General features: G+C 41.3%; 1 protein-coding gene across 2 annotated transcripts in view; it reads right to left on the minus strand.

Annotated features, from left to right (window-relative positions):
- The window catches only part of LDLRAD4 (low density lipoprotein receptor class A domain containing 4), a 273896-nt gene that overhangs the window by 97451 nt on the left and 163033 nt on the right, over window positions 1-13412 (minus strand). Inside the window, exon 1 of one of the 2 annotated variants that reach the window (XM_084511076.1) lies at window positions 2887-3001. The exons of the other annotated variant lie outside the window; for it this stretch is intronic. The gene's annotated coding sequence lies outside the window, so the exon portion shown is untranslated. Of the gene's footprint in view, window positions 1-2886; window positions 3002-13412 lie in introns of those variants that run through there. 2 annotated transcript variants of the gene reach the window in all.

Raw genomic sequence — 13412 nt, forward strand, 5'->3', positions numbered from 1 at the left:
GTATTTGTGGCACGTGTTATTTGGGCATGGATACATATTATGGATAACAATTTTCTTTATGCACCACAGGGCAGCAACACACACCTCACAGCTTCTACAGCCAATACGGGGAAAGAACACCAGAAAAATAAGCAATCCTGCTCTGACAGCTCAGCATCAGATCAGCTAAACATGTCTACCTGCTCCTGGGAAATCCTATCTCTTTGTGAATTATGGAAAAGCAGGTTCTGAGCTGTCTCAACAATTTTAGATGCAGTCTCCGGGGTTCTCCACAGCAAACAAAGGCAGCCAGTGCCAGTCAAAAACAAACAAATAAACATCACTTTTTAGGATCATGCCCATGCTATTAGCAAATGCCTTTTTAAAACAACCGGTGCTTTGACTTTGTTGCCTTCACAACATCAGGAAAACAAGAGTCACACCTCACGCTGACTAATAATGAGCTGACTTCACCTAGTCAGTGGACAGACATTTATGTGGCCCCAAGAATATCCCACTGTTCACCCTACACCAGCAAAAGGCACCATATGGCCTACTATATTGGTGTCATATCTAATTTCTGAAATTATGTAGGGCACTCTTTCAGAGAAGTAGGTCGCTGTGATATTTTGGATACAGAGGTCTTCCACTCTTGGAGACCTGAATCAAACTTACATGTAAGCATAGTGCTGGTTGCTATGACATAATTGCAAGCTTGTTTATGTTATGAATACTGTGTAATGAAGTCTGCATGCAGACTCCTCTATTCTGGGAGTGAAAGCACTTTGACTTATGAGTTATGGCAAACATTTTCAGTCTGGGTATCTGCTGTCACAGGAACTATTTGGAAGGCAGTGGGGCAGAAAGGCGTGCAGAAGGGGAAGGTGCTCAAGGACATGATCAAAGGAGCAAGAGTACTACTCAAAAAGCAAATCCACTGAAATAAAGAAGTACATGAGGTAGTGTGTTCCTTAGTCCTCTCGGCTTAAGAAAAGGCTATTCCTAGTAACCGCCCCCTTTCAAACTACACCGCTAACTTTGCATAACAGTCACCAACGTGACTCAGTACATACACCAGTCCCTGCATACCCATCAATTTAATTTGAGACAATACTCCAAGTCATCATTATTCTTTCCCCACCTTGCATCCCAGTGCACTCCCAAAGGGGAATTAGCAGAGTAGGAACCAGTGGGATGACTTTTCACAGTCAATTTACTCTTGGACCCTAGTGCAAGAAAGAAACGTTTGGGTTCCTGGGGATGTATCATAACTATAATTTCCCTATCTGAACTGGCAAAGGGAGCCTTGCTCTACACAAATGTCCTTGAGTATTGATCTGAAGCTTATAGATGTAAAATGGGTTAACATTTTCTTTTCTAAATTGCCTACTCCCATTTCCTGTCTTGGTAGATGGATGCTATACAGGAAAGTGAGCCAGAGGTTCACTGTTACTGTCCAGCGCTGTACCAACCCAATATTTTTACTCTTTACAGAGATGCCTACAACTTTATTTTAAATGAAGCTTCCAAAATTGTGAAATGTTTCAGATGGGTAATAGAGAAGGACAAGAGAAAAAAAAAATAGGAGAGAGGGGACAGAGAGAGAGAGTATTTAAATTTCATTCTAGTTTTAAGAGAGAATCCTTTAGGAGCATGGATGGAACATCACTAGAGAGCAAAGTATTAAGCATCACTGCATTAACTGATCTACCTGAAAGCATAACAAAAATTTGGCTTGGCTTCTGCTCTCAGAGTAGAGGCAATAAGATTTAATTTCATATAGCTGAGCCATGGTACAAAACTTAATTTCTCCTCGCAATGAAAAAGTACTGATCATTATTATTACATTCAGAGCTTCAGTCTGACTGAAAGGAATTTTTCGTACCTTTTCACTGAGTTTGTAATAAAAGGCAATGAAACCAAACATATACTCTGTGAAGGGAAAAAAGATGGGTGTTAGGTCACAGAACTGTATAAGAAAATATGAAGAATAAAAGTTACAAAGAGATTAAACACTGTACATGCTCTAGTAGGGCAGACCATCATTCAGGACTTACTTCGAGGTTTGCAAACCAGATCGAAACATGACTGAACTACTGTCTCCTAGGCGTTAGACAACAACACTGAAAAGCCAAACCCTGATCATTACTTCCTAACCTTACATACAACTGTGTGTGTCCTTAGAGACTTGTATTATCACTCCCAGTGCATCAGCAAGCTGAGCTTCTCAAAGAAGCTTTTGCAATCGGTTGCAGAAGAAACCTGTCTATGCTTCTGGGCATTCAAGGTAGGGAGCCAAAACTGCAAGAAAGCTTTGAAAGACAATCTATCAACCCTCAAGTGATTTAGACTGTGTCCTTACTGCAAGGTGGCTGCAATACAAGCTTCAGCAAACAAAATGAGCAGGGCTCTGGACTCTAGATTCTACCTCCAAGCAGATTAGTCCATCTGAGGACAAACTATCAACAAGCTGCATTGAGAAAGTTTTACATAAAGATAGGAACAAAGCTAAGGGCAACACCCAGGAAACCAAGTTCAGACATAGCATGAAGTGCTGAAGAAGCTGTATCCAAATCAAAAGAAAAAACAAAACAAAACAAAACAAAAAAAAAACACTAATCTTGCTGTTCTCACTTCTATAGCAGAAATAAACACACAGCCTTTGACAACAGCTCCTAAATCAAGAGACAATGTTGTAGAGAGTGAGTAAAACAGAAGGGACTCACCTGCAGGGATTTGCATTCAACCACAGGAAAAGAAAGCAAAATGTAGGGCAAGTTCAGTGCTAAAGGGGTACCAGAGGTCTCCATAAGGTACTGATGTACACAGACTGAAGTGCATTTAAGAGAATACCAATAGCTTAAAGCTACAGCATCATACTTTTTCAATAAAACACTAGGAACCTACCTTACCATAACATTTATTCTTCTGAACAATACTTTGTGCTGTCTCTGGTGATTTGCATATTGTCTGCATTGTTTGCTAAATGCCATCAACTACCTCTCAAGGCCATTTAAAATCAGTAACGTGCTATATTTCTTTTAAATTAGTTAAGCAAGTGTATATGGGGTCTTAGGAAAAGTGCTTTGGCTTGAGCAGCAGAGTAAAGCCTTTAGTAAAGTAATAATAACTAGAAGATAAACATGTATTTTGGAAAGCCACTGAGGGGAAAGAACAAGCTCAAGTTGCAAGTCATAGCAAGCTAAGTAAAAAAGCACAAAAGTGCATTTTGCTGTCAGCCTCTATGGGCCAAATCATGCACGGTATTGAGTGTTTATCTGCTAGGGACTGCAGTTACACAAGGCACCCTCCCTCTCTTGGTGGCTTATGTAAGCCTTTCTGTCTAGACACAAGTTTGATTTTGAGGGAACATGCTGGTCCTACATTTTTCTCGAGACTTTCCTCACAATCTGGAAGCTACAGGGGAACAACAAGGCACTCAGCAGTGACTCTGCCTCCCCTTAGCTGTTTACATAAAAAGTCTGGGCTTTCAAACACTCAGTAGAGGGTGAAGAGAGTTAAAAAATCCAACTGATTGGGTTTAATTTCTTACTTCAGTGATATTTCCAAGGGGTTGATCTGTCATGCTAAGAGACAAGAACCAATATCCTTCAGTTACTTCTGCAAATAGAAGACAGAATCTGGATCATCCTACAAAATAAACACACAGAAAGGGAAAAAACAGAAAAAGAGGTAATAGAGGACAAGGAAACTACATGTAAGCAGTCTATATATAAACTGCTCTATATAAAACACCTTCTATACCCCACACTTTTTTTAAAGGCTTCCTGGCAATAATAAATGGTATTTTGTTCTCTGGGAAATAACAGCCCAAATCAATGACATGTTGAACTCTAATACAAGAATGAACTGAAAGTAACATATGGGTTTGGATGAGGTCACGATAATACCTTTGCTAGACCAGCTAAAATAGCATCTTTTACTGGAGTTCTGAGAAAAATCTGGCATTTTAATAACTGTTAAGGCAAAATGGGGGGAGAAGAGTCTATCAGATGTCAGGAACTGGTAGTAGTTCATGTACCAAGATCCAATTTCTTTTTACTAAAAATATAGATACAGACAAATGGAAAACACCACAGACAATATTCATAGCCACTGAAAGTTTGTTTTCTAGTAGAAAACAATCAAGAACAAAAGATAATAAGGTGACCGCCTAGCAAAAGATACTTAGGCATGCCTAAAACTTGTCTGACCGTTGTTTGACTGATACTTGCCCATTCTGATACAGCAGCCTGAAACCATCCAGCCATGTGCAAGCAGACACAGTGCAGAGCTACAAACAGAAGATGCAGTTTTGCATACTTGCAAACATTTCCAAACACTAAGCAAAAACTCATAAACAAATAGGTTTCTGAAAATTATCCTCTGGAGCTTGCGCAAAGCAAGGCAAATATCATTTGAGATCAGCCATAAAGAAAAAAAAATAAAATAGTCTGTTGTAGTTATAAATGGCTTGTTAGCGGAGTTCACCAGCAGGGCAGTCTGCGATTGATCAAGTCGGCTGTCACTAGTGGGAACCGCTATAAAGGTTTCTGGCAGAGGGACTGTGATGGAATGATGAAGGTATTTGTTTAACTAAGGAAAAAAATAAAATAGAAATAATAATGTTTACAAAAATATGGACAAATTGATACCCACAAACACGGTTCACAGTAACCCTATAAACTTGAGAATTTTCTACAGGGACAAATAAGGACTGAAAGGGCTGTTGGTAAGAGGTACAAAAGGCATTTATGTATATATATTCTATATATGTCTATATATTATGTATATAGATATATTAGATACATATAAATATATGTATATTTAATCTAATATATATAGTGTACATTTACATACATATTTATATAAATAAAACGTATATATAAAATACAAAACCCACCACCCTCGGCTTTTGTAAGAAGCCAGATAAAAACTGTTTGGCATCTCCCAAGATTCTTCCTCTTTGATCTCACTGCCAACATGATCCATACTAAATGAAGAAGCAGCGCTTACACTGTATATCTGTCAGTAAGAGTCAGGGGAGGCGTTGGGAGAGGCATCAGGAAGGAACATCATGACATTCTCACCCATGTCATTTTTGCAAATCAAGGCAGAGCTGGCTATAAAAGGAAGAGGGGGAGAAAAAGCCATCACCTCTGTGTGAAAGAGCTGTTAAGTAATGGGTGAATAATGCAGAGTAATACAATTAAAGAAAATGCCATTGTTCCCTATATATAGGTGCCTGTGTGTATATACACACACACATAAGCACACACACGTCTCTCCCAGCTGCAAAAAAAAAAAAAAAAAAAAAAAAAAAAGCAAAGGGTTGTACAGATTCCTTGAATAGCAGCACAGAGCTTCTATTATCCATCCCAAATTGCCAGCATGCATAAGAGCTGTGATTCCGGGTCCTTATAATCTCTCCATTATAGATTAAGGGATATTCTTCGCATAGCAGACTCAGGTGAACAAGGAAATTGAGGAAATAAGAGTACAAGTGATCTGAAAGAGAAGGGTAAACCAACCAAACAAATACACAGATACTGGTTCACTCTCCCTGGCCACTTTGTAGCTGTACACCGGCCAGGGCACCACTGCTTCCTGTCGTCTTTGAAGTGTGGAGAAACATATTTAAAGAACAATAAAATTGAAGCTAAATGGACAGACTTTTAATTATTCTTCATTTAATCAAACAAAAAAAATCTGGCCATTTAGCAGGAAAAAGTAGCGACAAACTACAGGGATCTGAATGTGCGTAAGAATGAGAAGAGACAAAAAGCTGCATACATCCTGTATCAGTATCAGTTTGAACATATTATCACGATTGGATGGCTTCTGAACAGCCTGCATGAGATCTCACCTCTACGCGTACTGTGCAAGTGTCCACACCACAAAGCCATCAGCCCAGCTGGCAGCCGCACTGTTACAGCACAGAAGTCAGTCCTTCAGCCGACCTAACCACCAAATACAAGCCGCAGTCGCTGCTGAGACACTACTGCTGGGCAAGCCCACAGGAGCAGCGTCCATATGTTCTCCTCATTACAGTACTGCTGACACACAAAAATATCAGTCATGTGCCATAAAATTTCGAGTTTGGCTTAAAAATAGGAGCTTCCTTTAATAAATTATGGGCTTCAACATTTTATTTCCATCTAGTTTCTAAGCACTTTGTCTCCTATTTTCTTCTTTTAAGAAATGTTGGGAAGGCACCCTTCAAACCTGAAATGCTCATGAAATTCCTTGTTGCCAGTAACCAGGCTTTCCAGTAGGAAAGAAGCAAATACCATGTTTCAGGGAAAAAATCAGTTAGTTAGCAATGCTATTGCATCAGCAACTTCAACCTAGAGCAGCCCAACAGGCCCCCAAATCTAATGGCCAGTCCTGTCTTAAACCTCACGTTCTAGCAGACAGCAAAGCTCATCCTCCGCAGAAAGGCAGGAGAGTAACAGTGCACATCCTCCTTGCCTCAAAGTCCAGAGGTCAAAGCCACTATCCCATTTTAAGCAAGATTATCTCAGCTCTTGTACAATAAGTGAGTTACACGTGCTTCTTACACTGTGGTTTTTCACAGTAGAATTCCATTTTGCCATCAGAGGTTTAGAAGAGCAATTGCGGTTCTGCATGTAACTGTGCAGCCAAGTCACATTTACCTTCTCTCACAGGAAAAAATAAGAAAATTTGTTAGATTTTTTTTTTTTTCCCAGCCTGAAGAAGAGGAGGCTCTGGGAGACCTATAACATCTATAAATACCTGAGGGGAAGGTGCAATGAGGATGCAGCCAGGCTCTTTGCAGTAGTGCCCAGCGCCAGGACAGGAGGCAGCGGGCACAGGCTGTGAGTCCCAGGCCGCCCTTGTGTGCTGTGCGGGTGGCTGAGCACTGGCACAGGCTGCCCAGAGAGGCCGTGGGGTCTCCTCATGGAGACCTTCAGAAGCTGCCTGGCCGTGGTGCTGGGCACCCTGCTCTGGGCGGCCCTGCTGGGGCAGGGGGCTTCCAGAGGGCCTGGCCGGCCTCAGCCCTGCTGGGATTCTGTGAAATGGAACTGGATCTCAGGCAGACTTTTTGTTTTGCAAACACATTTCTTAAGACGGTGACAAATGATCAGAAAGTGATGCATCGCACCTAAATGAACATCACTGCTCTGGAGATCATCAGATTCCTGTCTGCCGGCCCTGCAGGACAACGCTGTTTTCCCTAGATAGACTGAAGGCAGTTTGTTCTCTACTCTTAAGTTTTCCACAGCCTGACAAACTCAAAACCAGTAAACCTCAATTAAATATACTGCTATTGTATAAACCTGACATCTCTCCCCAGCTGAAGACTTGCTACACCTTGGCTACCTTCGATCTCTGTGACTCACTGTTGGAAAATCTGCAGTTTCAAAGGGTAGATTCCTCTTTAAAGAACTGTTTTTCTCCGTTTCATGAAGTCGTGTGTTTACTTTAAGGAACATTTCTTCACTGCAGAGCCAAGGGACTATGGTGATTTATTCCTCTGTGATTTCTCATAGCCCAGCCAGAAGTGCTTCCACAAGGAGGAGGTGGGCGCGTGGCTGGTCCGCAACCCAGCTGATCACCACTGTCCCCACAGGACCTGCTCACTCTCCATCAAGCAGAGCACACACCGAGGGACTCCCAAGCAGCGACCCACAGGCTCTCCGGTGCTCACCTCTTGACACCACTGACTTAATTCACAAGCAGATTCACCGACACGGCCCAATTTAGCCCTCCCCACCCTTGCCTGCACACTGCTATCACCGTGCAGTGACTAGGAGACAAACTATGACTGTAAGGTGTCTGATTGCTTACGGGCAAGTCCCTCTCCCCCCACTCTCCTCACCCAGACCTGATAGTCATTACCCCTGTTCTCCATGGTCATGCCCTAATGCACTAAAAATTATATAGGAGATGTAGAAAGGGCAGAGGGAAGACTGAATAAACAGGCAAAGCAGGAAAAAAAGCAATGGTGAGAGTAGCCCCATTTGGGTTATATAAAAGATTGAGGGATCCTGGCTGCTGAGTGCCTGCTGTCCTGTCCCTTACAGGCTGCCCTGAGGGTGCTTCCCACCCAGCACCTGCAGGGATGGCTACCACACAACAGGGGGTGCAGACCTCAACATGTCCCAGCTCCATGTGAGCCCGCGGACCTCAGCATCACCATCCCTGCAGCCCCAGAAACTGGTTTCAGTGCGAGCTGGACTTGCATCTTCAAGCAACCGCGCTGAAGTCTGTGTTCTCCAATCTCCTCTGCTAGCAGCGACTCAGCCCATGCAGGTATCTCCGTGCGTGTTGCAATTAGACCTCCAAATTGCCAGGCAGACATCGCAGCGACAAATCTCTCTCCGTGCCTTTACACTCCCCTCAGCCTCTGCCAGAAGCTAGCAGGGCAAGTGAGATACAAATGCTTTCACACCTACATGTTTTGTTTAATCAACCACAGATGCTCAGATTGATTGAGCAGTGATTTGCATAGATTAGCGTGATGTCAGTATTTATAATACAGGAGGAACATCATGCCAAAATCCACCCTTGTATAGGTATATACACACACAACAGTAATTGGACTGCTTCTTAGACTAAGAAAAGACACCAAAACTGAAAAATGGAGACCCACAAGTCCGATTTATCAGATTGCCTCAACCTTCTCCCTTTTTGCAGACTTTCTTCTTGTTTAATCGGTGACATCAGAACTTTTCCTCCTACCTTTTCTATAATAATTACAACAGCTGCCAAAGCTGTCACTGTGACCAGATCTAACTGGAGTGAAGAAGCTATGCAGGGCCAAATATGTATTTCTACACATTGTAATTAGCATCTCCTCAGAACTGGCTGTGGGAAAGATCATCATTTTTTCCTATGAAAACATTTATGTTTTAACAAAAAACGTGAAAAATAAAGTGGAAATTATTCCCAAAGTTCAGTGTGAAACAAGCAAGAGTTATCCAAATAAGGTTTGGAATTTCTAGTTTCTTTGCCAAGAAAAATTTAAATTTTAAAGATGACTTAATTTCAGATAAATAAAAGCATCAGTCAGCATTTCTAAGCAGTATTAATCATTTTTCTCCTGGACTACATTACAGACAGCTAGAAGAGTCACTTGTATATTTCAGTAATTTACATAGTGACTAACATTATTTAAATTTTTATTTTTTTAAAGGCCAGGAATATGTAACTCAAAGGCATGAACAAGAGCATTGAATCATGTTGTATGCCCTTCTGGAATTCAAGAGTTGAGTTACAAAAGTTAAACATTTAGCTGAAATATAGTGAAATGCAGTGAATAAAGATAGCTATAGACCAGCAATAATCCCCATTGTATCATGCAACATTAATGCCTATTTTACAGCAAGCTGTAGTAAACATCTATCAAAACAGCAGAGGAGGCAGCTCCACTTGCGCGGTGAATCGGTTACCATTACCAAAGGATGCAAGTACAGGCAGCTGTCATGAGAGGCAAGTACTACAAACAGCAACGCCTTCAAAGAGCAAACGAGATGACTTGCTGCAGAACTTCAGAGACTGGCAATATTAGCATTGCTGCACAGACACACTAAACTAAGGCTTTTTTTTTTTCTTCTTCCCCCATGGAGTTTCAAAATAACATCAGGTAAACACTTCGCTCCTTGTAAGCAGGCAATAAAATAGGTAAGTCACTCCCAATCAATCATTTCTTTATTTGTAAACAACAGTCCAGGACCAACCACATCCCAAACATACCACCACCAGTAGGCACCAAAATCCCCCAGTCCAGTACTAACCAATGCAGCACACACTCCACTGGCATGGCACGTTGCCTTCAAGGTCTTTTAATCCTTGGTTTACATCCTCAGAGGATGACAAACTACATTGGGGTTGCAAAAAAACATTTGTTTTGAAACCTAAATGTAAATTGTGCTCTGCTAAGACTGAGCAGGAGTCTTGATTCTGCATCAGAAGATTCTCATAGCAGTAAGAGAAATACAGGGAGGCTTCATTTTCTAGACTGGTTTTTGTTTTATACATTTTAAATAGTAGTCATTAGAGAGTTAAGAGTGGATTCAGATAATATTTTAATCAATCCATATTTAATTTTTACTCTGTGAACCTTTCTGATTCAGTGCCCTAGCACACAACTAACTAAAGTGGATGGACATTCCTGGCAATAAGCTGTATTTCAACAGATAATACCAATTGATTTTACTGCCCTTCTTGAAGATGTTTTGTTACCAAAACATTTGTTTGCTTCCTTGCTTTTACATTAAAGTTGTAAGGTATTTCTAAGAGTGGCGAATCTCTAAAGGCGGCTTTAGCTGACAATTAAGATGGATGTTTAACTTCCATTAATTTTCACTGAACTTCAACATGCACTGATAAATCCCTCTGTCCCCCCTTCCCATGCTTCCACTAGACAAAGCAAAGCTATTAAGGAAATAAAAATGAAGATGACATGAACAAAATAATTCAACAGACCAATCCCCCTAAATACACAATCCTGTCCTTGAAATTCAGGACAGAATTCAGAAGGCGCACAAATTCCAGAGGGAAACACAGCAAGTCCGTAGGAAACAACTGTGGGTACAGTGCAAAATGTCTGCATCCACTCTCTGTTTCTGAAGTACATGAATATGCACTTTTCTCTGTATAAAACGACCAATTTTCTGTTTGGAAAGTGCAAAGTGATAATTAATGTACAAGGTTAAAGAGAAAGGAAAACAAAAAATCTTTCAAGGATGCAGCAAGCGAAATTTCTGCCGGAGGCTACATTAGCCAAAATAAGAATGTCCACTGCACAATATCTAATTTCATGCATGACTGCTGCTCTGGGTCACAGCTCTACACTCTCTCCCTCTGAAGCTTCCTCATTCACCCCTCTACCCCAGCCTAAAATACTGTTATTTATAAACTGCTTGGAAAACTGGTGTCCCAACAGCCTCACAGGTTTTATAAACAAATGTATCTGTCTAACCTCATACTGAATTTATAGCATTTTTCAACCAAAAGGAGTAAACAAGATGATGCACAAGGCCATTACTTCATGATTCAGGCAGAATGGAGAGGAGCATTATTGACAGATGAGAAATTGCTCCTATTTTTGCCAGTAAAATTAAGAACTCTGCTGGAACAAAATGAAAACTCCTTCCAATTTCCATTAAAATGATTTTATTTTTTCTTAAATAACAGGAATTCAGGTTCACTTTAGGGAAACCATCCTTAGGGCCAACTGAGGTATGGTTTATCAGGACAAACATTCTTGTTTTTTCTATTTCAGTTCAGGAACAGCAAAATTGCTCATATATATCCTATCCATCCTGGGGGTCAGAACTTTCCGATGAAATTAAATGAGGCTCCGGAACAACAGCTTTAGGTTTGGCTTACACAGGACAGTGTAGTAACATGTATGAGCACTGAATTAACTTGGACTTACCTATCCTTATTAGCATGAAATTTTCCTAGACTAACACAATCATGCTTCTGACACCCAGAAAGTTAGTGTGGGTACCTCAGCAATCATGACTGCATCAACATGGACACAGCCTTTGATGTGATGTTGCACAAACACGATGATTCACCAAATTTCAGCCATCAGTGGACAGTCTACATAGGAAAATCAGGCACAAACCAAAAGGGAAGGGAAAATAAATCCATTAAGAACCAGTTCTATGCACCTGCGGAATTGCCACGATTTCAAGTAAGATAAGCTGCAAATAGCTGCTTTATCTGTCTAGACTAAAGGTTTAGACTGGCTTGCAATCAACAGCTTCAAATAAGGCAAATCTCCAGGACATGCAGATGAAAAATGAAAGAGGAAAAAATCAGTATGAGAAAATTCCTTTAAAGATATGGTATATCTTCACAGAATCACAGAGCAGCTGAGGCTGTCAGGGCCCTCTGGAGGCCCCCTGCCCCAGCCCTCTGCCCCAGCAGGGCCGCCCAGAGCAGGGTGCCCAGCACCACGGCCAGGCGGCTTCTGAAGGTCTCCATGAGGAGACCCCACAGCCTCTCTGGGCAGCCTGAGCCAGTGCTCGGCCACCCGCACAGCACACAAGGGTGGCCTGGGGCTCACAGCCTGTGCCCACTGCCTCTTGTCCTGGCGCTGGGCACCACTGCAGAGCTTGGCTGCATCCTCATTGCACCTTCCCCTCAGGTATTTATAGACATTATAGATCCCCTAGAGCCTCCATTTCTGCAGGCTGAGGAGCTCTCAGCCTCTCCTCACAGAAGAAGTGCTCCAGGATCATCTTCATGACTAATGGATTCTCTCTCCAGCGTGTCCACATCTCTCCTGTACTGGGGAGCCCTAAAAAACACTTTCCAAATGAGAGTACGTCAGTCTGAAAGTTGCAGACTCCTCCCAACTCCAAATAATAAAAAGTGAAAACTTACTTGAGATTTATTTGGAGATATGAATCTTTATTTTTGTTTGTTTTAAGGGGTCTGTACTACTGTTAGACCCACCAAAAAAAAAAAAAAAAGGCACCACTGAAGTCACTAACCAATAAAAACTTTAATGCATACCAGAGACAGAATTATACATCTTTTTCACACGATTTATAGATGCCTTCTAGAAAAGGCTTGAAAACTACTAAAATGGAAAGTTTATTAAATTGTTTACTTCTCAAATACATTCTGAAGCAAAAATAAATGCATTGCCAGCTGGTGTTCCTGCGCTCTCTGCAAAGAATCAGTGTTCGACACTTATCTCATAGGACCCAAAATTCTTCTTTCTGGCTGTTTTTCCCCTCTGTTGTCAGATTTTTTTCCTAACATTTCCTCTTTAAAAAAGCTAGATCAATAAATAAATTCTTGACATAGCTGTTTGCATAACATCATGAACATTGTGGGAGAACACAACACGATCCTTAACCTCCCCCTCACTGCCAAGGGCAGCTTGGGCTGGGAGCGATGCCATGACAGGGAACAAACCATGGCAGGGCACTACCCCGCCGTGTCCCAGACCTGAAGCCCCAGGTGCCCACCCTCTTTGAAAGGAAAAATACTCTTACCCTTTAAAAGCTGTAGCTTTTGCAACTTGAAAGGAGAAGTGAGGGAAATAGGGGAAAGAAAGCATATGCCAGGCTCCTCTTTCCTATTCAGAAGGAAGTAACTTGATAAAGGATTGCTAAAACCAACATTTTAATGAAACCCAAGACAGAATATCAAATTTCAAACTACTCCTCTGCCTGAAATTCTAACAGCACAAAAATTGCCAACCTATGCTGGGGAAAAATAACAGCAAGGATATGTTAGACTTGTTCTGACTTACTAGTAAGTTATTTATAACACCCTTCAAAATTTTGGAAGGTTATATTATGGAGTCCAAGTTGTATTGTCTATTGTTTTACAGCCAGGTGCAGGAAACTCAAGTACAGCCAGAATGCTTACTGGAAAAGTAAAACAAAACAAAAACTCTCTGGATTGCAGAAGTTGCTTTTTCTGCATTCTTAAGCCAG

Source organism: Aythya ferina (assembly GCF_964211825.1).
Source record: "Aythya ferina genome assembly, chromosome: 2".
Classification (NCBI taxonomy): domain Eukaryota; kingdom Metazoa; phylum Chordata; class Aves; order Anseriformes; family Anatidae; genus Aythya; species Aythya ferina.